This window comes from Paroedura picta, chromosome 10 (assembly GCF_049243985.1).
Source record: "Paroedura picta isolate Pp20150507F chromosome 10, Ppicta_v3.0, whole genome shotgun sequence".
NCBI classification, from domain to species: domain Eukaryota; kingdom Metazoa; phylum Chordata; class Lepidosauria; order Squamata; family Gekkonidae; genus Paroedura; species Paroedura picta.
Window position 1 is genome coordinate 38,631,098 of NC_135378.1, and position 26,689 is coordinate 38,657,786.

Consider the following 26,689-nt stretch of genomic DNA (forward strand, 5'->3'; position numbering starts at 1 on the left):
CATGCATGACACTTGTTTCTGGTATTCTGTTCTATTATTTCTGGTAAACCAAGTCCAGCTGACTTCAATTAAAGCTTTTTTTTGAGATGGCAATTAAAGATGACAACATTAAAAAACACAACAGTCTCCAGTAATGAACTACTGTGTGTGCTGGGTGTCGTTAGCCATATGATGCTATTTTTACATCTCATTCAAAATAGCCTTCAAGATGGCAATTCCACTGCATGCAAACATCAATGTCATTCTGGCTTCTCCTGTACTCTGCATTCAATCTAGTCAGAGCTGATATCTGATCCATACTCTGAGATCCAGTGTGGTATAGTGCTTAATAGCAGCAGGTTCTAATCTGAAGAACTGGGTTTGATTTCCCACTCCTTTAAGAGCATCCAGCTGGGTGACTTTGAGCTACTCACAGTTCTGTTTAACATTGTTCTCACAGAGTAGTTCTCTTAGAGCTCTCTCAGTCCCACCTACCTGACAGGGTGCCTGTTGTGGGGAGAGGTAGGGAAAGGTTATTGTAAGCTGTTTTTGCGATTCCTTTGAGTAGTTAAAAGTGGAGTATTAAAACCCAGCTCATCTTCCATAATGCCACCTCCTATCAAGCTGCATTTCTATACCCAGAGGATCTGCCAAATTCTATGTGTCATTTGTAGGATATCTGGAGTTTGCAGGGTTTCTCTGCTGACGAATAATAAAAGCAAAGTGGTTTTCTTACCACTGTGCGACAGCCAAATTTCTTCTACTGATATGTCAGGATGTTCTCTTTACTTATTTTCACTTGTCTTTGGAGGTTAAATGGGTGGCATCCAGATACATTTCTGTAGTGGCTTCCTACTTAGGGAATGTTGGCAACAATCCAAAGCAAGTCTACCTGGATATAAGTCCCATTTATGTCATGGGTCATTTTTCGGGACAGCTTTAGGATTTTAACTTCTCTTTCTCTAATAATATGATAGTACTACACAACATCTATAAAAATGTAATTCTCATTTGTGTTTAATTCTATTTAAAACAATAATCTAGCATCTTGAACTTAATAGGAAAAGTGCACTGATTTTTTTTTAATTGAATTTAATTACAGGAAAAAATGGTACATTTTTTATTTGGACCAGTATGATTTGGCTGAATTTGAGCCACCCAAATTACTAATCATTAGTTCAGATTTGGCCAAATTGATCCGGCTAAATCCAAAAAGTACTGAATTTTTTGTGCACAGCACAACTGCATATGCCTGCAGCTGATCTCTGAGGATCAGCTGTTTGGTGGCCTCTAGCCCCTCCCAGGCAGAAAAAAGCCAGATCTCTGCTGTCTGGGAAGGTAGGAAAAAGGATGCATTTAAAGAGCAACCAAATAGGTGATCCTTGTGGATCATCTGTTTGGTGGCTCTTTTCCTTCCCCAGCCTTCCCAGGCAGCAAAAAGAACTGACTCCTTTTGTTGTCTAAGAAGGCTGGAGTTGAGAGAAGGAGGGATTTAAAGGTGGTCCTCATGGCCTACCCAGGCTGCAAAAAGAACCGACTCTTTCTGCTGCCTGGGAAAAAGTAATTTAAAGAGTCAACCAACAGTGATCCTCATGTTTGGTGGGTCTTTCCCCCCCTCAGATTTTCCCCAATCTTTCCTGGCTGCAAAAAGAGCTGGTTCTTCCTTTCCAGGCTGCAAGAGCCAACAAAAATATAATCATCACAGACTGCCTGTTTGGTGGATCTTCCCCCACACCTGCCTTCCTAGGAAGCAAAAAGTTAACTCTTTCCTACATGGGAAAGCTGTGGCTCATGTAGACTGTTTATGCACCGGAGGTGTCATGCCGGGCTGCAGGCTGGAGTTTTAGTCGTTGCCCCACCTCTTCCTGCACCAACACGAGGAAGCATTTGCCCCACCTCTTCCTACACCAACACGAGGGAGCACCTCATCCGCTCCCGATTTGTGCTCCTGCATGGGAGCTGGGGCAGTGAAGTTCCCAGTGCATAAATGGTCATAGGGAGGCATTTAATGAGCTGTCAGTTGCTGATCCTGACCAATCAGTTATTTGACAGCTCTTCAACCACTCTACAGCCTGGGAAGAGTCTGATTGGCAGGCATTTAAAAGGCATGTCGAATAGCTGATCATTGGGATCAGCTGCTTGGTGTCTCCCCCCCCCTTTTTTTCTTTAGAGTTTAAATAGGTTGAATTGCTGACTTGCCAAATCACAATTTGGAAACTATTGATTCATCTGGTTTAAACTTCAGGGGTCAGTAATTCGGCTCATATACATCCAAAAATAACCTTAATCAGCATCAATTTGGGTACCTTTAATTTCATATGAACTGAATCACCCATCCCTACTTCAGACTGGGCAGTAACAAAAACATCACTTTGCAATAGTAGCAACTTTATCAGTTAACACCTGCTTAGGAGGTGAATGCAAATATAATTTTGCATGGACATGCCTTAGTTTGTTCCTTGTTAAGTGTTGCTTATCTATGCATCTTAGCATTTAACTTTTCTTTGTGGAAAAAAGATCTGAAAAAGAAAAGGTAAAATATGCATAGAAATATACAGGACATTCCTTATTTATATGTAAAACCTTTATTGTATTTTGTTATTTTAGATTAAATCCTGTTTCAATTCTATTCTCTCAGGGATGCAGTAACAGTTTGAGCTCAGCATGAAAGCCATCAAACACTTGAGCTGAAATTTAGATTGGGCAATTTTGTCTGTTGAAGTAGAAAAGGATATGTGGAATGGCAGAGAACAGTTTCCTGCTTATGGAAAAGCAGATGTTTTAATAACTTGTTTTCTACAAGGTGCGGGGAGCGGTATAAATAAAACAGTAAGGCTAAGGGGGGCGGGCTGAGTCTAAGATAGGAAACAGGAGCCGATTGGCACCTTTGCCCCGGACTGACAAGAATTCCAGCCAGTCGGGAGAGGGGCCAATCGGAAGGCGCAAACCGCCCAGAACCGTATGGAAGGGTGGTATAAAAATCTTAATAAATAGTAGGCCTGTGCAGTAGGCCTCATTTCTGCATGTTTGATATAGGCTGATATATTTGTTGTCAGAATATCTGTGCTCAAACCATTTCTACATACATACAGACTGAAATTCAGAGGACAGGCTGAAAAAGTAAATATACTGTTCCTTTATTCAAAGCAAATGTTTCACTATGTATATCTGTATTCTAGAAGGTTCTGCAAATAATTACAGTTCCAGTAACAGCCCCTAATTTATTATTATTATTATTATTATTATTATTATTATTATTAGATTTATTTCCCGCCTCTCCCGATAGGCTCGAGGCGGGTCACAACAACTAATCCCATTAAAATTCCCATTAAAACATCACTCTACTAACATGGCGGCTAAAAATACCATCCCTCCCCCAATTATTAAGAGGTGAAGAGGAAAGGATAGGGGAGTAGCGTACAATCCAACTCCTAGGGGGGGAGCGATGTCCCTGATTTGCTGACCCCAGCCTCAACCATAGACCTGGTGGAAGAGCTCCGTTTTACAGGCCCTGCAGAAAGCTGACAAATCCCGCAGGGCCCGCAGATCACCCGGGAGCTCATTCCACCAGGTAGGGGCCAGGACTGAAAAAGCCCTGGCCCTGGTCGAGGCTAGGCTCGCTTCCTTCGGGCCGGGGACGACCAACAGGTTCTCACCCGCAGAGCGTAAGGCCCTGCGGGGGGCATAGAGCGGTAGGCGGTCCCTCAGGTATGTGGGTCCCAACCCGTATAGTGGGTCCCAACTCGCCGCGTCAGACCGCCGCTCGAGGGAACCCCCAGCAGTCGCGCGAAGCGCGCCTGCTGGGGGTTCCCTCCCTGCCGGTCTGACGCCTTCTCCCCTTTCAAAACCCCTTTTTATAAAGGGGCTTTGAAACTAGTAGTTACATAATTTTCAATTTAGAAGAAAAATCACATTGTTGTTATTGTTGTTGTTGTATTTTTATCCTGCTCTTCCTGTGTGGCTCAGGGTGGGTTGCAATGTACCAAATATACATAGTTAAAATACGCAATTTAAAAATCTAAAAAAACCACAGTATTAAAATTCTACACAATTACCAAGACAATAGTTGTAAATTTAAATTTAAAAATATTTCTAAAGCTACCGAGAGCAGCTGTGTTGACAACATAATCTTGCAGTACTGAGAGGAGAAGGAGGACGGCCATATAAAGAGCTGTTGGTTCTCAAATGGAGATTTAGCTGGATGGACTTGAACACTTAATCTACCTTTCAAATCCCATGTATTAACTAATAACTGGTCCTATTATGGAACAATAAAGATCTTTTTGATTATAAAGGCCATAACTTGCATCTTATAGACTGCTTGTACCTAGCAACAATACATTAATTCATTCCACATATATTATCAAGTGTATTTCTTTGCTTTTAACAAGCCATATACAACACACAACTTTCAGTGTATATGAAACTTTAAAGATGTTATTTTTCACTCCTTTTCATTTTCTTTAAATAAAGATAAAATGTGCTCTCAACTGGATTAATTTTTTAAATATTTCTTGGATTATATATTAATGCATCACAAATCATATTATTGCACATTATGTAAATATGGTTAAGAGAGCTTAACCTTCATTAATCATGCTCTTGACTTAAACCCAGTTTTCAAAAAGCCTAGGCATGCTGTGCCTTGTGTACATTTGCCTACCACTGTTACAAACTCAAAATACCCTGCCCAACTTATTTCCATGCAAATTCAGGACAAATTACAAAGGAAATAGGACAACAGAAGAGGGGAGCCTCCAGTACAAGGGTGATTCTATACTTGAAATTAGCTGTTTTAGGTTGGCTTGGAGACACCTGAGAGGGCACAAATTCCAGCAGTAGCATTTTCCTTTATATTACAGTATTTGCTGGTGTATAAGACTACTTTCCCCCCTGAAAAACATGCTTCCAAGTGGGGGGGGGGGTCGTCCTATACGCCAGGTGCACTTCAGTTGGGATAGACATAGCTGCCCATAGTGACCCATAGTACTGTAATGTAACAAACTCTATATTTTGAGTGGAAATATTGGGGGGTCGTCTTATATGCCCAGTCGTCTTATACGCCGGCAAATACGGTACTACAACCGAAAGAGTTCAAGACATTTTAAAAATGAAAACTTGGAACTCAGAGAACCTGATAAAATATTGCAATATTGTTATATCAATATAACACTATTAAATTGCCAATAAAAATACCTAATGAGGTAGGTTCTGCTGCTTCCTGTGCTGCTGACAGAGAGAAACTCCAGTGGAGACAATGCTGGAATACTTAATTCTGGGGTTGGACTTCTCTCTTCTAACCCCCAAAATTTTGAACTTTTAACATTTCCAAAAATCAGGAAAAGTGAAATGGTTTTCTATCCCAAATCTAGATAAGAAATTCTGAAAATTATTGAAGTATACTCCCCAAACTGTGATCTTATCATCTGTTCAGTGCAAGTGTCTTCTTGGATCCTACCATTTTGGAAAGGTAGTTTTGTTAGTCTGCTGCAGCCAAAAGAAGAAAGGCTCTTATGATACCTTATAAACTAATAAACATTTTGTGGAATAAACTCTAATGAACCAGGGGCAATATCACTGAATGCATGAAATGTTGTCTCAGTGGGCAGAAATATGCATGCATGTGACCTTTTAGGAAAAAAAATTATCCTACGAGTTCAGCAGTCACAACGCCATGGAAATACCCCCCAACAGTACTGCCATTAGAGAAGTGACTGAAGCCTCGTTTTAGAAACTATTTTTTTCACAAATTGCAAATATTTTGATTGCTTTACTACCTAGGGAGTGTACTGATCCTCTGAACAGTGTGGGAGGAAAAATTTAAGTCTTCATTGAGACAGAGGTAATTGTCCCTTATTTTCTATTGGTGGAAATGTCTCCTGCTAGTGGAAAACACAGGATGCAGACAATATTTTGTAATTAAACATAAAACAAATAGCACACATATATAGGCACAAAGAGATTTTTAAAAATTGCATTGTTTTTGTTCAAATTTAGAAAAGAAAATTGGACAAAATTAGTATGACAGCCAGAAGAAAAAAAGATGGTCAATTAAAATTAGGAGTAACACATACTTGTAAATAAATAATGGTGGTTAATGATCAGACCAAAATGCAAAGAAAGATGCTGGGTTTTCTACAAAGATTATTACTTTTAAAAGCCATACCTTACCCAAGCAGAATAGACTAGGTTTGAGAAAGTAATCATGGTAAGAGATTAAGTTGCCCTTTGAAATGTAGGTCACATCACTTAATCTCAGTGCACCCTTGTGACCTTAAAATCTATGAATCCTCTGATTCCCAAGCATTATAGAGCACAATTTCCAGTGAAAACTGAGCGTAGTCTATGAAACTCTGAATGTGGAACCTATGGATGTTTTTTTCCCCCTGTAGAAGTCCAACCAAATAGGCATTGTGGTTTGAATTATTATAGAAGGAAAGGAGATTTACCAAGCTGACACTCAACATGGTCACAATTTACAGTAGTGCTTATATCTTCAAATTTATCTGTGGCTACATTTCGGATACTTCACAGGGAGAGTTTTGATCCCCCAGAAGCATGGCACCCCTGGAGAGCACTTCTGAAACATCATGTCTTGCCCATATTTTAATGGTAGTGACAGGTTTTATTTTATCAAATTCCTGTTTTACGCTTGTAAAATTTCATGAGTGCATCAATTCTTGATCTGAAAAGAGTTGCGATTGTATTTTTGAGGCAGTGTGAACAACATCTGTCCCACTTATCTTCCATTTCAATTTAACATTTATGTACAGGAGTTGCCTATATTACCAGTATAAAAAACCCTCCAACCTTAAAAAGTCTTATCTTCAACTTTCATTCCAGAGCTTCAAAAGGGCTGTGAATTTGCATCTTACTCTAGGGAAGATGCAGTTTAAAAACATTTTTTTTGCCCAGCTTGCTCCATTAATTTCTGAGGAAAATGCACCTACTGCTGTGAATATGACAGTTCTCAACCTTGGTGTTTTTACAGGATGTCCCTCTCCAGGGAGCAGGCAATACCATTCTGACTTACCCTGTTGGAACTGCACCTCCTGCTGGGTAATCAGCTACTATAGCACTAAAGGAGAGACCTTAGTATGATTAACTGAATGCCCCTTGTGAATGCTAAAGAGAAAGAGAAACAGCAAGTTGGAAGGGCGGGGGGGGGGGGGGGAGTGAAACAGAAAGTGAAAGAAGAGGAGCTGTTTTAAGTAATCATCTCCTTTTCAATCAAGGCTGATGATTTACAAATGCACAGAGTAGCTTAATTATTAACAGCACTTAGCATTTCATACATCCAAGTAAGCTTTATCTTAAAATAATATTCATCGTCTCTATCACACATTTTCTCCCCATTACATCTATGAGCGACTGACAAACAATATTCATTTTGTAATGATTATCTGACTCAGGTAAAGCTGATTTTCTATTACTTCAGGCCCAAGCCTCTGACAAGGGCACAAAAAGGATTATTTTTGCAGCAGTTTCCAGCCCAGCTAAATCAGCAGATAATGCCATCCACGATGCAGAGTGATCTTCACCTAAAGCCCTCCTCATTGTTAATGTTTCTCACATCTCAAATGTGCCACAGTAGCAAAATTATTCGAAACACAGCTCTTTGGTGTCACAGGAGAAAGAGCAAAATTTCTCCAGCTTTTAAAACTTTCCTTTGTCAATTAATACCCCTTTTTGGCAACAAAATACTCAGTGTTCTGACCCCCCCCCCTTCAAATTAAATTATCACATGAAGAAAGTGTATCACATGATAATCCATTTGTAACTGCTTTATCATACACAGCACTTCAAATGAATGCTCTGTACACTCTGAGATAAATGGAGACACAAAAGAAGTCTACTATGCTCTCTGGCAAGACACATAAAGTGAATTGGAACGCAGTGACAGTGGTTATTCAGATAAGAGCAGGTGGCACTGTCTTTGAAGACTGACAGGGAAGTAGGCTAAGCTTCTTATTTTGAAAGTTTTATTTACTGAATATGCATATGCTCTTTCTTACAGAAGAACATTTTAAAGTGAATCTTTCATTTTGCTTCAAGAAAATCCAGTCATGCTCCAGGTTTGAATTGGGAGAAGGTCTATTTAGGAAAAGACAGAGAATGGTTCCTGTTCTACTTGCTTATTTTGCTCATTTAATTATGTCTATGGCACATTTTAAAATTCCTTCCCGAGACAACTTTCGATTAAAAATACTAGCATAAAAACAAGCCATTAAAATCAGTTACTGGACATAAAGTGTTAGAGTGAGGGACTCAGCTTGCCTGGGGGTGCTACATCACTCAAAGTACTCAAAGTATTATACTTTTGAATGCGTGACCATCTTTTTCTTAATTTGGGAGCTGCCATCTGACCCCTCCTCACCCGTGTCTCTCTCTCTCTCTCTCTTCATTCTCTGACTCTCCATGTGGCCTTCCATGGGCATTCATGTGTCTGTTGGTCACTCCTGTAGATACAATGTCTTCATACTCTTATACACATAAATCTGAACAAGCTGGCCATTTTTGAAAGGGAAAGTACTCTTTTAAATTAGGTTTCTTTCTCTTCTTTTGACTGCAACCTGAATGTGAACTGGATCTACTTGTGTGTGTGTGTGTGTATATATATATATATAAAGAGGATAAGAGTAGGCCTGTGTAGAGCGAGTTGCAGAAGTCTAGTCTAGAGGGGACTGTCGCATGGATCACTGTGGCTAGGTACTCTGGGTCCAGGTAGGGCTATATATATATATATATATATATATATATATATATATATATATATATATAGAGAGAGAGAGAGAGAGAGAGAGAGAGAGAGAGAGAGAGAGAGAGAGAGAGAGAGCCTCTTGTGGTGCAGGGTGGTAAGGCAGCAGACATGTTGTCTGAAGCTCTGACTATGAGGCTGGGAGTTCAAGCCCAGCAGCCGGCTCAAGGTTGACTCAGCCTTCCATCCTTCTGAGGTCGGTAAAATGAGTACATCTGCTGGGCCTCCCCTCAGATGCCCTTCCAAGACTGAACAAATTTGATCTCCCCATTGTTATTGTTATTTATGTTGTGTTATAAATTATTACTTGGTTCTTGTGATGTTGTGTTGAAACTTGTATGTTATAGATTATTATAATGTTCCATGTAAAATTACATAAAATTCCATGTAAACCCCCCAGAGCTGTAAAGAATGGGCAGTATAAAAAAATCCAAATAAATACACAAAAATAAAATAAAAATATGTGTATATGTGTATAGAGTTAGAGATATTTGCAATATACTCCTTGAGAAATGTATTTACTGTACTCAGGTTCATGCTCTGAAACTGGGCAAACTGTGCTATATTAGCTAAATATCTCAAAAGAGTTATGGGCCCAGTAAGAATTTTAAGAACTGGGATCCAGCCAAGTTTAAGGTTTAACCAGGATTTTTTCTTGTTTGTTTTTCTCTTGAACAAATGCAAGACCATAGCCTGCTGTGACACTGCAACTGTCCCAATCTATGAATGCAGAAAGAAATTTCTTTCTTTTTCCTTTCCTTTTGAACTGCTAAACTATAGCCAAACAATATGCAGTCCTAGGTGTAAACTGCACGGAGCTTTTATTCCAATCCCAGGTCGATTCAGTCCTTGCTGTCTACACAGAATGCGATTTCCATTTTGATTTGGGGTGATTTAAATTTTCCTTCTGCAGCAAGAAGGAATGATCCAGAGTGACCCTACCTTTATTGTGCGATATCTTAAAGTGCTTTTAATACTCAATATTTCAGATATTTCAGATTGAGAAAGCAGGCTGTTTTGAACCTCCATGGTAGAGATTGGCCAAAGGTGGCCATGTGACAAGCTTGCTTTAAAGGAGAAGCCCCTAATTTCTTTCAACTTCTATTGGTCTTGCATTTTCTCTCCCTCCTCTGCCTTCTTTGATCCTCACTCTCCCCCCTCCAAGAAAAGAAAGAAAGAAAGAGGCTTGGCTCCTCCCCCCTTCTTAACTATCCTAACCACGCACAGAACACTTTCCTGTTGCAATGAGGAGGGGGGGGAAGAGGAAGAACCGAGTTCAAATCAATCTGAATTCAACAGGATTGACAATGGAATAAACAAAGTAAATGCAGACTCTGACCCAGAGAAACTTAGCAGGGATAATTTCAATGTGAGCCTTTTTCGAACTGAACATCAGCTTAAAGAGAAAAAAGCTATTTTTTCTTTAACTGCATCACAACCTTCATAGTCTGAAAATGAGATCAAAAATAAGAGAATGCAGATGGTGAAATACAAAATGTAATTATTACTTCACTGACTAATTCACAATTGGTGTACATAAAAGTACAAGACATTGAAAAAGAGATTATTGAAGCCTCAAGGAAGATCTATGGAGAGCAAATCAAGGCTATCTAAAGTTCTCTGTTTATAGAACTTTTAAAAGTTAAGCTACAAGAAAGTGGAAATCCAGAGGCCCATATAGAAACATTTCTAAATGTAATTGATAAACTTGCAACTGCTGGTAAAGTGCTAGATGAAAAATTACAGTTTTGATTGTTTCTAAATTTCCTACCTGAATCTTACTTTGCATTCATTTCAACATTTAATAGGTAAGATTTTTAATTGGAGGATGTTGTGGGGCTGATAAGAGCTCAGTGACATAAACAAAAGGACTATTGTGAGCCATGCAAATGCAAGGATGACCCCAAGAGGTATGATCGGGGGGGGGGAGGGGAAGGAAATAAACTGATTGACCCCATGAAGCCCAACCCCAAGACAGAAGAAATGTCCCTCACTGCTTCAATGGTAACAAGCCAAGTCCTTTCCAGAGGGCGTGTTTTCCTAATAAAAATGCAAGTTCTAGCTCCAGCAAGTAACCTCATGATCAAACACACGAATTTCTTCCAAATACAGAAGGATTCCTGCCAAAGAAAGCAATTTAATTATTTAGCACAAACAAATGAAAATTACAAACCTTGACTAAGACATCAGATATTAATTGTTGATGAACTGGACACAAGTTTGTGGAAAAGTGCATAGCTAATGGAGATCAAGTAGATACACAAAGAAAAAAAAGTTACATTGAATTGCCAAATACTGGAACTAAAATTACTGCAGATGACATTTTATAAATTCCTGATTCAAAGGCAAATTTGCTAGGTATAATGACACTCTCACAAAAAGGATTTGCCATAAACTTAGAAAATAGAGCCTTTGAACTAACCTTCAGGGAGCCAAAGTCCTGCACTGCCAAAACAACTGCTGACCAGGGTCCATTCCGCACACATAGAATAATGTACTTTCATTGTGCTTTGGCAGCTGGATTTTCCTGTGCGGAACAGGAAAATCTACTTCTAAAGTGCATTGAAAGTGCATTTTGTGTGCAGAATAGGCCCAGGTGTCCTTGGAGCTTTCTCACAGGAGATTTGCTCACTGTGATTCAGAAGCAAAAATAAAATGGGAGGGGTAGGACCCAATGAAGGACCAAACACAGATCAAGTTATGAGGCACTGGGATACCAATATGGCGAATTAAATATATAGAGTAGACTTCTATGGAGTCTTCAAACTTCCATTGTTCTTTATTCTTTGATATTTCATAAATCCCAACGCGTTTTGCTCTTTAGCTTTTTCAATTTTAATGTATTCAAAACCAACTTTGATTTTGTAAAATAATCTCTTAACCAGGGGTAGTAAAACTGCGGTCCTCCAGATGTCCATGGACTACAACTCCCATGAGCCCCTGCCAGCGAATGCCCATGTCCATGGACATCTGGAGGGCCGCAGTTCTACTACCCATTCTTAACAGTGAATAAGGTTGTTTTAACAAATGCTACTCGTGGCTTATGGTGCTCTACTTAGTAGAAGATCTGTTTGGATGTACCAGAGCACAGATGCAGTTAGGACAAGCTATCCAGGAAACGAATGGGGTTCTGCCATCTGATGGAAATTTTAGATTGGTTTTGTATTTTACTGGGGATTAATTGAAGGGGCTTTTATGGCAAGTGCTGTATTTTATTCTTTTATGTGATGCAAGCTGCTCCAGGACGACTACGTCAAGAGGTGAGGGGCAGGGTTTAAATTAAAATATAAATAAATATCAATAGATAGAGAGATGAATAGATGTAAAATAAAAAGTAATTAACTTCTACCCATTAAGGAAACCCTTCCAGGATCATCACGTAACCCCAGGGTTTCACAAAATTCCTGGTTGAGAAAGCCTGTTCTAATTCCCCAAAATTGAGATGCCCTCAACAACCACTTGAGCTAATACACATTAACTATTATTATTAATATTTATAGGCCACCGCTCTTGGCCCAGCCAGCTCCTGGTGGCTAACAACAAATATGAAATACAGAGTTAAAAAGTACAAAAACCTACATAATATATTACTAAATCATGAAATATGAATCCTTCATACCACACACAATCCCCCCTTACTGCCATTCCCAGGTAGTTGTTAGAAGTTGAATAATCAAAGGATGATATTCCCTTGGCCTGGCTTCAACCAAAAGCCTGGTGGAAGAGCTCCATCCTACAGGCCTTACAGAACTGCATTAGCTCTAGCAAGCCCCATAGTTCTTCCAGGATTTAATTCCACCAGGCAGGGGCCAGGCTGAAAAGGCAATGGCCCTGGCCAAGGTCAAGTGAACTTCACATGAGCTGGGGATCACCAGCCAACTAGTATTCACAGAGCAAAGAGCCCTGCATCTGTATCTGGTCCCTCAGATATGTTGGACCTATCAAACCAGCATATACAAGAAATAATACATATCTTCTTTTACAGATGATTTTTGAAGGTATACTGTGTGTTCTTTGTTAAGGCAAACATTGCAAAACTGAGAAGAAGCTGAGAAACCACATTGCCATTGTTTCTTACAAGTTCATCAGGAACCCCCAAGCTATCCAGTCTCACTATGGAGGTGACTACACTTTGACATCAGTGCAGACATTACTAAAGGAATGTTGAGTCCAACCCAGAATTACGCTACCCCACACATCAGAACAGAATGGGGTTGCTGAGCACAAGAACTGCTTTTTAATGGACATTGTCCAATACTTGCTGATTGACTCATGCCTTGGCTACAGGCAGTGGGGTGAAGCTGCTATGACTGCAAAACAGATTGTCAAACAAAGCCACAAAGAAAACTCCTTATGAGATATGGCATAGAAAAAAGCCAAGCCTAGAACACCTTAGGGCAGTGGTCTCCAACCTTTTTATCACCGGGGACCGGTCAACAATTTTTCTGAGGCCTGGGGGGGTAGTCTTTTGCCAAGGGACGTCACCACCGCCTGAGCCCCTGCTCCGCTTGCTTTCCTGCCAGTGCCCATGACTTCCCGCCGCCCACTGGGGGGCGCTGCCAGCAGCAGCTGCGCAGTGCCATGCCGATGGAGAACCCCAGCCAGGGCGGCTGCTGGAGAACACCAAAGGTGATCCAGTGGCAGAGTGGCAGGGCAGCCCCAAAGACAGCAGTCCGGGAGGAGGATGAGGAGGAGTTGCGGCCTGATACTGACTGATCCATGGCCTGGTCCCAGTCACTGGACCGGGGGTTGGAGACCACTGCCTTAGGGTATTTGGATTCAAGGACTATGTTTATATATCAAAAGAACAAAACTAAAACCCAGAGCTGAAGAAGGCATCTTTGCAGGCTATTCTCCGGAGAGCTCAGGCTACAGAATTGTGGACTCAAGCACTAACCAAATTAATGCACCCAAGTGGTATAGTTTGATGAGCTACCAAGGAAAAATCAGACAGCTGCAATAGAATATTGTCTAATGGCAACAACAACTAGCTGCTGGGGTATCAACCAGAGCCAACAGATGTAATCAATGAGCACACATTAGCAGTTGGTCAGCCAGAAGAGAAGGTGCTAGCTAAAGTTCCTGAACCAGCAGATCAGCCAGAGGAGCTAAACATTGCTTCAAAGGCTGATATCATGGACCTCAGACACTCCATGCAACAACAAGGAAGTTCCAGATGAGAAAGTAATCCAGATGAGAAAGTAACCCAGCTCAGCTCCACATGAACGACATTCTCATGTCTAAACCAGAAACAAGCAAGTGGAGGAAAGCAGCACAAGAAGAAATGGACACACTATGACCTATTATGCATGGCAGCTGCTACGCTGGGCGGCTGTTGCGCTGCTGCGGCAGGGCAGGATGCCCCACCATTCCCCGTGTATGCATGAGGGTGGGCTTCCCAACATATGTTGACGCCTCGGTGTAGCATGCGTACATGTGCTGCGCATGGAGCCGGGAAGCCCAGGACGCTGCCCAGCAGTAGCAGCAGCCGTGGGTGAGTGGGGAGGGGCCAGGGCCCCACTGCACACAACAGCGGGAGCAGGAGGATTCTCCTGCCAGCTCCACGGAGCTCATAGGGGCATGCGGTGTCCATACAGGGACACTGTAGTTCAGGGCTGGGCTGGCCGAAAGGCCTGGCACTCTCAATTATACACAGCGCTGGCCCACCCCAGCCCCTGCTGGCACCCACGGTATCCTGGGGACCGCAGAGGTTCTTGCGTTCTGATAACGTGGGCCTTCCGTGGCCCTGGGCCAGGCCATGACCGCACTGGTGGCAAGGGCATGCATAATTGGGGATTTTCCCCGATGCCCTGCCACCGCCAGAGCGAGCATTCTGGCCCGTGCATAATGGGTCCTGTGAGAACAACACATGTACTCCAACTGAACTACCTAAAGGTAAAAATGCCATTGGGTAAGGGGCTTTTTATTAAGGCTAACATGATGCATATGGTGATGTTGACCATATTTTGTACTAGTAAAATATTCCACAATTAGGATGCTCCTAAGCATCACAGCTTTAAGAAAACTGCAAACAAAATACTTATATATTAAGATTCCTTTTTACATGGTGAAATAGTTGAAGAATTATACATAAAACAGCCACCAGGGTTTATAGATGAAAAGAATAGAGATCTAGTCTGTAAACTTCTAAAGGGGCTTTATGGAGTTAAACAAGCTGCAAAAGCATGGTTAGATAAGCTGACCAAAATGCTATTCAATCAGGGTTTCAGACAAGGCAAAACTGACCCCTGTCTTTATAGCAGACCCAGAGATGGAAAATCAACATATATTTTGACCTATGCTCAGGAACAGATCATTTGTAATGAAAATTTAAATGACTGTGCTGAGATTAAATCCCAACTAAATAAGGAAGCATAAGTCAAACACCTAGGCAATGGGAATTCAGGCTGAATGGAAACCAGACATGATTTATCTTTTTAACCAAAAGCAGAAGATACTGGAGCTATTGCAAATCCTGGGACTGGAATGTGTTATATGGAAATATTTTTGTTATAGTCACTTAAGAAAAACAAACACAAAATCACATAGTTGTACAAATATTTAAGCCCAATTAAATTATGCTTAAGACTTTAGCCTGTGGAAATATAAAAATTGTAGCATTCTAATGCATTCTCATTTGAGAGCCACAGTTTTACTTCAAGTGGTAGTGCTCTGAACTCACATCGTTTCATTACTGTGAAGCTACATGTATGTCAGTAAGAGTATAATTCTATGTAACAATTTGCCTAACTTTGCATGGAATTGGGTTAGAACTTTTGTCCGTTTGTGGATTGTGGGGTAAGGAAACTTTTAATAACTGCATAGCCATTATCATTTCCTTAATATCATTCCCTTGGTTAACCTGGCATATTCAACATTAAACCTGAATAATACCATTCATAGCAGTGCATTGTAAACTCAGCAGAAACCAATCAATCCACTTTCCCCACATAAATATTGTCCCCATAAAAAAAAGATATCTAACTTTCAGAATTGAAATGAAATTGATTGTGTGTTTTTTTCATGACCTTTCCATTTCTTTTTGCCACTTGTCAGTCAGAAGCTAAATGACCTATGTTAAAATATCCATTAATTTTTAAATATGTTTACTCACTTTTGCCAGGAAGGGCAAAATGAAATGCAAATGTCTCAAATTAAATTTTGGGTTGATAGGAAAATACTGTGACAAGGATGGAAACTGACCTGTAGCCTCTTTATTATGTCATTTTTCGTCCTGCAAAGGTGATTAATCCATCTGTAAAAAAATGGTGAACCATTTATTTTAATGAGATACATGATTTACATAAATGCCTTAGCAAATGGTCTCTATTTTTAGAATAATTACTATTTCCTATGTCTCCCCCCCACCCCCGTTGATTAACGTGGTTCAATACCAAAAATTCTTTTGTTATGTTGTATTTTGTGTTCTCTAACCAACTTAGGTGTTGGGATCTTCTCTAGATATAAGGAATTTTTTTAAAATAACTATACAATCAGAAGTTCCATTCAACATAATATCCAGAGCTCATTTATCCATGAAGCATAAAGCATATGCTACGGGCCCTGTGCTTCCAGGGGCCCCATGCAGTGCCTCTCCCCTATGGATCAGAGTTATAGCCTCTCCCTCCCCTTTCCCTATTTAAGGACATTTAGAGTGACAACACTTTTCACTGGGGTGTCTGGCTGCTCCCACCGGAAATGTACTCTGCTAGGGACATTAAACTGGCTCTGGTGCTATGGGCCCCACAAATCCCTTAGCCACTCCTGCTAATATTGGTGGTGATTTATTTATTTTATGTCCAGCTATCTTTTTGTATCTGATAAGTTTCTAGTCATGCAAGATATGCATGGGACAGCCCTAGGCTTCCCATATCCTTAAAATATTCATCAGATTGAATTAAGATAAAAATATCTATCTCACTGGATTAAATATCTATCTCACTGGATTAAAGAGTCATCACACTCATTGTCTAGTTGTTTTTGAACACTTCCTTCCCTTGCAACCAAAGTCTCTGATGCAACAAATATTATTTTGATTACTTCCCCTGAATGGACCAGAGAGCTTCAGGCTTGGTTCTTGGACAACCTCTGCAAATCACTCCTGATTTTAAGTAGAAATAATGAAATTATTTTGCTCTCCATTAAAATACAGTGGTGTGCATTTCGACACATTAGCTGCCAACAACCAAAACCTGTTAGTTGCTTTTGATATTTTACATTGGTACATTTAACTAAGATATATGAAAGTACCGGTGTTGGCAGGATTTTTTTATGATCCTTTTGAGCTTTATCATTTTAACTTTTTTTTGTAGTTATAAAGACCAAAAGAGAGAAAGAGCTGTCAATGTTCAAGTATCATATTTCACAGATTTATTATGCATTTACAGAGCAGATAAGCTCAGTGGGAGAAGTTAATATCAATTGATAGATACGGTGGAGGTGGTGCCCACACTAAGCATGAACTACTGTGGTTTAAGTAGATTTTAATACGCAGTTGGAAATATACTTTGATGTAAGAGAAAAGTTCATGGATTTACTCAGAATATCAGGAAATGACTACCACCGAAGTCTCCAGCTCTGCAAACATCTTTCTTCTCCCTGAAGCAAACTTTAACATACAGTGTTTTTTAATATATAAAGTTCATGTTATGGGAACAGTTCTAGACTCTTGATTTGGAGGAGAAAGGGCAATAGGATTTTAACCATTTATCTTTTTCATCGTCTCTAAAGTCTCCTCAAAAGCCTTTGGAGGGGATGGCTAGATATATGACCATATCCATAAATGACTAGAAAAATTAGCTTACACTGAGAAAGGAGCACTAAGTGTACTGACACTGATCATTTCAGAATACCATGATCATCTCTGGTTCTCTGTCAGGCACCTCATCTGTAAACTGCATTCCACAGTATAAATAAAAGTCTAAGGGGTGTGGGGGTGGGCTCAGTCCATGATGGGGGGCAACAATTGATCCCTTGGCCCCGAACTGAGAAATGGAGGGGCCAATCAGAAGGCGCAAAGCACCTTCCTATTGGCCCCTGCGCTTGTCAGCCTGGGGCCAAGGGGCCAATCCGGAGATGTGTGCAGCCAGGGACCAAGGGGCCAATCCTATTGGGCCCTCACCAGGACAGACCAGAGTTCCATCCAGTCAGGAGATGCAAAGCACCTCCCGACCCGCCCACCCAGCCCAGCCAGGAGACGCCACTGCAGGGAGAGAAGGTCAAGTAGTGCTGCCAAGGGGGATGAGAACAGAGGCTTGGACAGAGGCTTGGACAGGCTGTGCCAGCCCTTTCCCCCCCATGCTGCCCTAACTATCATGTCCAACTGTAACTTTGCCTCAGAACCCCGACAGAGCTCCCTCCCACTCCTTTCAGGCCTGCTGCGAAGGAGCTTTTGACAGCCACTGACTGAGGGGAGGGAGATGATTCCAAGAGCAATGCAAAGGAGCCTGAGGGCATGGGGGTGGATCTTCCTTTTGAGGGGGTGGGAACTTTCAAAGATTTTCATTGTGTTATTGTTTGTTTTTAAGAATATTTAAGGTTTGTTCTTCTTATTGTTGTTTTTAATGTGTTGGTCACCCTGGTCAGGCAAAAAGATGGGGTGTAAATTCTGTAAATAAATTAATATGTCCTCAACTCGGCTAAATCTGTGGATGTTTAAATCCAGAGACTGGAACCATGAATAGACAAGACAGGTCTTTCTACAAACCTGAAAAATGTCCCCAAGCTTGCAGAAAAATATATTTTTTTAAAAAAATGGTGGGGTTAGAACTGCCCAAAAGCAATAGAAGCAATTAGAGAAATGAATACAATTACTAGGTAACAGCACAGTAACACCAACTTCTAGCCATGGTTTTTGTAAGTAAAAGAAGAAGAAGAAGAGTTGGTTCTTATATGCCGCTTTCCCCTACCCAAAGGAGTCTTAAAGCGGCTTACAGTCACCTTCCCATTCCTCTCCCCACAACAGACACCCTGTGGGGTGGGTGAGGCTGAGAGAGCTCTGATATCACTGCCCAGTCAGAACAGTTTTATCAGTGCCGTGGCGAGCCCAAGGTCACCCAGCTGGTTGCATGTGGGGGAGCGCAGAATCAAACCTGGCATGCCAGATTAGAAGTCCGTACTCCTAACCACTACACCAAACTGGCAGAGACAGGGCCTTTTTCAGGTCTGTTTTGCCATTTGAGGGAGGACTCATAGGGGCAAGGACTGAGAGGAACCACAAGGTGATATCATGTGACTTGATTTACCCAGAACTGCAGTTTCCTACTGTTCAACAGTAGCTTCCAATTATCACTTATAGCCTTGAATCTTCACACCAGAAGAGTATTAGCCTAATTATATTTTCAAGTGATTAACAAGAACAGGAAAGCACTGAAAATGGAAAACAATCTAGAAGTTCTAGAAGAGTCCAAGTGTAAATAAAAGAGATAACAGAGACTCTTAAACTTTTGATCTTTAATTAAGCCATTGGACAAATTCTTTCTTTTCTTTGTTCCAATTATCACTCTGTCATGAAAGCTCACTGGGAGATTTGTGGCCTATCAGATATTCTCAGCCTAACCTTCCTCATAGGGTTGTTGTGGGGGGGGAGGGGGAAGAGGACAGAGAATTATCTCAGCTGCTTTGAAGAAGAAGAAGAGTTGGTTTTATGTGCCCTTTTTCTCTACCAGAAGGAGTCTTAAAGCAGCTTACAATTGCCTTCCCTTTCCTCTCCCCACAATAGAAACCCTGTGAGTAGCTGAGGCTGAGAGAGCTCTGACATTGATGCTTGGTTTGTTGGTTTGTTGTTGGGTGGAAAGGAAAGGTGATCCTATAGGACATGTGCAGATGCATATCTTTAAAGACAATGGGAAGGGAAAGATCTAGGAATACTAGCAGAAGCAATCCACTACAATTCTGCTACCTGTGGAGGCCATTTATCAGAATGATATAGATTTCTCCACCATATGGACAGAAGGCAGATTGGAATGGGTCCAGCTCCAGTACAGTTCTGGAGGCCTCACTTCAAGAAGGACGTAGATAAAATTGAAAGGGTACAGAGGAGAGTTACGAGGATGATCTGGGGCCAAAGGACCAAGCTCTATGAAGATAGGTTGAGGGACTTGGGAATGTTCAGCCTGGAGAAAAGGAGGTTGAGAGGGGAAATGATAGCCCTCTTTAAGTATTTGAAAGGTTGTCATTTGGAGGAGGGCAGGATGCTGTTCCCATTGGCTGCAGAGGAAAGGACACGTAGTAATGGGTTTAAACTACATGTACAACGATATAGGCTAGATACCAGGAAAATATTTTTCACAGTCAGAGTAGTTCAGCAGTGGAATAGGCTGCCTAAGGAGGTGGTGAGCTCCCCCTCACTAGCAGTCTTCAAGCAAAGGTTGGATACACACTTTTCTTGGATGCTTTAGGATGCTTTGGGCTGATTCTGCGTTGAGCAAAGGGTTGGACTAGATGGCCTGTATGGCCCCTTCCAACTATATGATTCTATGATTCTAACCACCTTCCCCTGAAATGCAAGATGCAAGGGCAGTAGTAGGCAGGGTCCCACAGGTGCAAAGATGGTTTCTTCAATAAGGGCTGGACCACAGCCTCCATCAGCCTCTGTGGAAATATCAGGTTAGGGATAAGATGATTATATCTCAGAGGGATCTCCTGGTCTCCTCATTGCCTGAGGGATGGGGCCAAGGAGGCAAGTGGTTTGCCTCACTGATACCTATTCCACACAGCAGTGGTTGCACCAGGCCGCTGCTGGAAGTATGTGATGGGGCTGTTTGCTCTGCCACTTCCTGTGTCCCCATGGGGGATCGTTTTTGGTAGCAGGACCAGATTTTTGCCAACACGTGAGGAACCTGGAAGAAAGATTCCACCATGGGGAGTGGGGTTATCCCCATGAAGGTGGGATTGTGTAACAATGCAATCCCACCTTCATGAAAAAAAAATGTACCACCGCAAAGCATTGTGGAGCTGACTGGGGCATTTTTGGTCCTTCTGGCATGCCATTGGAGGGGGAGGAGCCAGGCCTGGAAGACACAACTCTTATCCTTTCAGATAGGCCTGTGGTGGTATAGACCCCGCTGGTGCCTGTGGCAGAAAAAGAAATGCAGAAATCTACATGTTCTCTTGCCATGGGGCAACAGAGGGTGCTTGGACCTGGATGGGGCTGGACCAGCTCCAACATCAAGTGGAAGTGGGGATTAGCCCTGCTGCCATACAAGTGCCTGCCCAGCCTTTTTGCCCCATGCGGAATCTGTCTGAAGCAAGAAACCTATCCACATTGGTTTGAGAAAGCTTCCTGAAGCTCTCAAAACATTTCCCTGAAGATGGCCAAGGGGCATACAGTTCTCCTCCTGTATTAACAGTTGGTGGTAAGTTGTGGCAAACAGACAAGAAATGGCCTTCAAAGGCCTCATGGCTTAGTCCCAACTGATTCTCATATGAGCGCCCTACTTTGAGGCAGTAAGGGACCGAATTACTGTAAACAGTTGAGCTAGATATGAGATTGTGGATGCAATAGAAGTTGCATAGAACTTTCTCTTCACAGCCTTCACTGATGTTTAATGGGCTCTCATAAGCATCCTATAAAATGTTCTTATTGCTTTGTTGGAAGTCTTCCTCAAAACTCGCTCTAACTGCATCAGTTCCTGTATCCTTATTCTCAGATTCCCGGTGTACCAAGAGGCTGATTTGAGTGGGGGTGGAGATGGCATTGAGTGGGGGTGGAGATTGCATTGATGGTTGCTGACATCCAATCATGCCTTTCATCCAATCATGCCTTGAAATGCAAACTGTATATTTCAACATATATGCAGGCAAGACAGTGTGAAACTATTTACAATAATGTGGGAGTAGTGACCAATTATCAGGGGTCTTTAAGCTAGAACCCATCTACTATGAAGCTATACAAAAGCCAGTAATGAATGCAGAAAGTATTCTGCCTGGAGGATGCATTGACCCTCTGCAATACTTCCAGAACTTTGTATAACATGAACAACTATGCCAGTCAGTTTGTTTCTTGGAGCAGAATGATAGTTTAAATTAAGAATTGAAGATCATTTTGCAATACTTCAGACATCAGGAGATGAAACCATTTATTGAAAAACCAGGGGCAAAGCCTATTGCATTCAAGAATACAACAGACACTAGATTGGAGGGATGGGATGGAAGAACTCTGCAGGTGGCCTCTCCCTCCCCCCAGGATCTGGAAAGGCTGCAGGGAACTCACCGGCAGAGGCAACTCTCCTGTGGCAGAGATCTGCAGCCTCTGAGGGAAGTAGAAGGAGGAGGGGGTGGTCAGGGGTGGGAGACGGAAGGTGATTGGCTTGTTGCTGGACAGACAGGCAAGCTGGTTGGAGAAGAAGGCACTCAGGGGTGGGACAGCCTCCCTGAGCGGGTGTTAAGTGCTGAGTGGCACTTAAGCCATGAGACCAGCTCCTTCTCCAACCACTTACCAGAAATATTAAGTGGAACAGAAATTCATAGTTTGGGCATGATACTAATGTACAATGGGCTGCAAACCTACTCTCAAAGCCAAGAAATGATTTATGGAGATTCCGATACATATCCAAGCAGCAGTGCTACTTATTCTGCAGATTAAAGAGATCTCTGAAGAGCAACCAACTGTCCGAGCAGTAAACAAGGTTGCCAACTGTTGCCTGGGAAATTCCTAGGAATTTTGGGGAAGTGCCTGGAAGGGAGAATTAAGAAGGGATTTCACTTAAAACCTATGGTATACTACAGAGTTTGCCCTCTGAAATTGCCATTTTCTAATCATTGTTCTGGGAATTCTAAGCAAACCTACTCTCAAAGGGCAAGTTTCACAGGCAGTTTTTGATGAAAAAATGCCATTAGGAATGTATATAGTAACTTTTGGAAGGCTGGTCAGTATATCTGCACTGAAACCTAAATGTCTAACCACACACACACACACACACAAACAGGTGTGCTCTGCAATGGAGAAATGTTTCAAGCAGAGGGCATACTAAAAACAAAGGAAATAGGTACATTCATGGAAGAAAGTATGGAGGAGATAATGAAATTCAGAAGCAGCTTAGGGAAACACAGTGACAAGTAAGAAGCATGAAAAGATTTGACAGGAAGGAGTTCTGGGAATGAAGAACAACAGAAGTAGAAGAGACAAACAGGTAAGCTGACAGTAAGGAACATTTAGGACTATAAATGAGTTTGTTTCTGAAAGAGGAAAGAAGAATCATTAGGATGAAATCTGCAAATGACAAGAACATAAAAGAAAACTGGTAGATGAGGAAATCCTAATGTGTGAGAGCCATAACCTTAAGAATTCTACCAGCGAAATTACATCAGTTCTGTTTGGACTAGGATTTATACTGGATCAAGAACAGAGATGGAAAAATACAGAGAAAAGCTGACTAAGCCACCAGAAATAGAATAGTGGAAAACAGAAAAAACAAAAGAAACCTTCCACGATACAGGAGACTAAGCAAAGGAAAACTATCACTTAGATACAAAGTTGGCTTCACAATAGTGAAGAACAAATGACTGGAAAAGGAAATAATAGTTTTGAAATAAAATAATTTATCAACATTCATGAAGAAATCTTGTAATTTTACAAAATGCACTTAATTTATATAAAAATTTCTCTAGGTCTAAAAGAACTAGGGTAGCAAGAGGGTCAGGAAGCTGATTATAATTTAAATAAGAATTATAAATGAGTGGAGGATGAAATTATGAAGTCAGGAAGACATATCACAACTGGCATTTAAAATGTTCTTTTCTGTACTAACCTAGGCATTATTTCTCCACTTATGCAACAATTCACTGATAATAAAAAACATAAATTACTTTAGATTAATATAGTATCTTGAAAAGTAGATTCAGTCTCCAATTCCAGTCTCATAAGTTTCTGTCAGCCAGGACAGAACAAGGAAGAAACAATTTCTTGAGAGTTGAAATGATGTGATACTGCTGTGGAGTTACATACACCACTTCTCTCAAGGAAATACCATGTGTGTGCGTGTTTCATTGCACTTTAAACATCTTACAGAACTCTTTAACCAAATACAGTGAAGGACTGATTTTGTCATGATACCTTTAATGAATATCATTAAATATCATAACCATATCATCGTATCAACTTCATAACAGCTTCAGTTCCCTTTAATTGTCTCTCATCAGCAACAGAGGAATTGATAATCTATGTTTTAAATCTTTCAGTCCCATCCCTGTCCTTCCTACCTGTCAATGCGCAACCCAGGAAAAACACCAAGGAGCTGGGTGGGCCAGGATCACCACCATGGAGAGTAATCCTTTGTCTGTAGTTTCCCTTGCTCCCCCTGCTGTTCAATGGAGCAGGGGGAGCAAAAATGGTGTGTGTGTGTGTGTGTGCGCACATGTGCGTGCGCATGTGTGAGATTTTTCCTCCATCCCCTTTCCAGTGCAGACCACTACTTCATTTGCACACTATTTATAAATGTCATTGGTCCTCTAGGAATATTGCAGTGCTCTGCAAAAGAATGGAGGAAATCAACAATGATTGTTGCCCTCTTTTAGAGGCATAATTGTGTTGGCAAAATCCCATCTACTCTATAACTCTAATTCTAGCACCAGTACAGCATTCTTTGGTACAATGGGAGATTCCGTTCTCCACAGAGATTTGCTTTTTCTGAAAGTGCTCTCATTAACTTTCAAGCAGGGAAAAAGACAGGTGTACATGTAGACATACTTGTACCATTTCATATTCATAAAACAGAAATGCTCACTTACATTATCTATATGGACATCCTAGTGTACAAAGGTCTTGGGACTTGCTTTCTATTCTCTATTCAGTTTAACGTATACATTTCTTCCCACAACGCTAGCATATTGGCTCAGCAGAGATCTTCAAGGTAAAAATCAAATTCCTACCCAACTGTTCTTACATTTAACACAGTAATTTGTGAGCAATTATTTTATAAGCTTCTATCTTCAAATGTGTAATAAGGTGTTTAATCTCAACTACAATGAAGCCAGAATGCCAAATAAAATGTATAAAATAAGTAATTTAGCAGGGCTTGTTTTTCTAATGTAGAACAAGCTGAGTGAGTTTAAATAGTCTAAATAGTCATTACAATCTGACTGTGATGTGTTCTTCCCTCCACACTTGCTGAGGCATTTCTTGTGTTATTATAATGGTTTCTAGAGCAATAAATTACAGACACAGAACCAACTGCTGAAAAGTGTAGGCGGCTTGCACAGCATGATGCAAATCACACTGTAGGGTACCATTTCTCTATAACAGGAGTTCCATAATATTCCACCCACCATAGCACACTACTACTGTGCTATCCATGGCTATTGCAAAGAACTGTACGAATGGGCAGTTTGTCACAAAGAGAAAGCACCTTCCAGCAATAAGACTAACAAAACTAATTTTACACAGATTTACTCAAACATTAGATCCACTAAGTTCAATGGTATTTTACTCCTAAGTGCTCATTATACTGACTTAAATAGTCCAGGCTAGCCCAGGTTTGTTTTTTTTCTTCAGATTTCAGAAGATAAGCAGGGTCAACTCTGGTAAGTACTTGGATGGGAGATCACCAAGAAAATCTAGAGTGGCAGGGAGTGGCAGAAAACCTCTGAATGTCTCTTGCCTTGAAAATTCTAAGGAGTTGCTATAAGGTGGCTGCCAGTTGACAGCAATTATTTTAAAGTTTTCATTTAATTGTAAGCCCATAAATTCTATCAATAATAAATTTATTCAAGCAAACCTGTGCTGGATTTTGGAGAAGTCACAGGATTATCAGAAGGATGTCTATATCTGCTTTATTGATTATAAGAAAACTTTTGATTGTGAGGATGACAACGAGTTGTGGGAAGCCCTCCAAAATTTGGGGGCATTAATACATTTGATCAAATTGTTACAATCACTCTATGCAAACCAAGAAGCCATTGTATGTATACCATTTGGTAAGGCTGACTGGTTCAAAATAAAGAAAGAAGTGTGCCAAGGTTGTATTATTTTCTCCTTCTTGTTCAAAGTATGCTGGTATCATTATGAGGGAGATTGTACTCAAAGAATCAAATATTTGAATTAAGACTAGAAGAAAGAATATAAACAATCTTCAGTTATGGTGATGACACTACTCTCCTATCAGAAACTAAGGAAGGCCTAGAGCAGCTGATTACAAAAATCAGTGAAGACTTGTCACAATAGCAATTGATGGTGATGACATCAAATGCGTTCAATAATTCATTTTTCTTGGATTACAAATGGATCAGAGTGGTGGTTGCAGTAAGGAAATGAGATGTCAAATTGGTCTGGGTCACTCAGCAATGATAAGCTTTAATTGAGCATGGAAAAGCAAGCACATAAACCAGATTACCAAATGTAGATTAGTTGAATCTATCATATTTCCAGTAGCCACTTATGGCTGTGAAAGTTGGATGTTGAAGAAATTGGACAGGAGGAGAGTGGATTCATTTGAATTCTGGTGCTGGAGAAGGCTTCTTAGGATACCATGGACAGCAAAAGTCACAAATAAGGAAATACTGGAGTGCATAAAGCCTAATCCTATATCACTGGAAGGCAAAATCATGAAACTCCAGATCACTTACTTTGGCCATATCATGCAATCCAACACAATGGAGAGAGCAATTATGCTAGGTAAAAGGAAATCAGGCAAAAGGAAACCAGGCTATTGAAGAAAATGGTGATTACTGACCTGAGTATTATTTGACTAAAAGAAGTGGTGCAAGATTGAAAGACATGGAGACAGCTGAGCCAAAGGATTGCCTAGAGTCGTAAACAATTGAATGACTAACAAAATCATCAATGTATAACATACTAGAAAATCTCTTGGGATTTTCAAGACTCAAACTGGATACGATGGCCAATGGGTTTTGTGCTGCTTTTACCGGCCGTACCCGATGGAAGTCTCAACTAGTACAATAAGCCAAGTCCCAGTCCTCGTCTGATTATTATCCTAATTATTATTACATAACAAC

At 40.9% G+C, this 26,689-nt stretch overlaps 1 protein-coding gene across 22 annotated transcripts in view; it reads right to left on the bottom strand.

Moving 5' to 3' along the window:
- The window catches only part of TENM3 (teneurin transmembrane protein 3), a 1,688,047-nt gene that overhangs the window by 964,735 nt on the left and 696,623 nt on the right, over nt 1-26,689 (bottom strand). For 21 of the 22 annotated variants that reach the window (XM_077302335.1, XM_077302356.1, XM_077302355.1 and 18 more), the window contains exon 5: nt 15,941-15,992. The exons of the other annotated variant lie outside the window; for it this stretch is intronic. The gene's annotated coding sequence lies outside the window, so the exon portion shown is untranslated. The remainder of the gene's footprint in view (nt 1-15,940; nt 15,993-26,689) is intronic. 22 annotated transcript variants of the gene reach the window in all.